Source organism: Asparagus officinalis, chromosome 4, assembly GCF_001876935.1.
Source record: "Asparagus officinalis chromosome 4, Aspof.V1, whole genome shotgun sequence".
In the NCBI taxonomy this organism is placed as follows: domain Eukaryota; kingdom Viridiplantae; phylum Streptophyta; class Magnoliopsida; order Asparagales; family Asparagaceae; genus Asparagus; species Asparagus officinalis.
The window spans coordinates 45,108,365-45,108,712 of NC_033797.1; positions in this window are offsets into that span (position 1 = coordinate 45,108,365).

The window sequence follows — 348 nt, forward strand, 5'->3', positions numbered from 1 at the left end:
CGATTGTTCACTAGCTAAAGTAATCATATGGTCATCCACGTTCCACGCGTTGACTAGTCAAGTCTCCATAATGCTTAACTAATCTCTCATTAAATTGTTTAGCTCGGAACGAGAGCGCCGTAGTTTAATTTTCTTCTATCTGTGCGGATCCTATAGGAATCACTCTCATAGAAGTGGACGGTTTACACAACTGATGACATGTTCATGATCTCCAACAGCTGGTATAAATCATTTTATTTTTATAGGGTGTTTTTATAGATTCCTTATTCTTTACTTTCATAACTCTTGACTTGATTCTTATAAACTAGGTATCATATCTTGTACTGTATTTTTATTTTAATTTAAAGA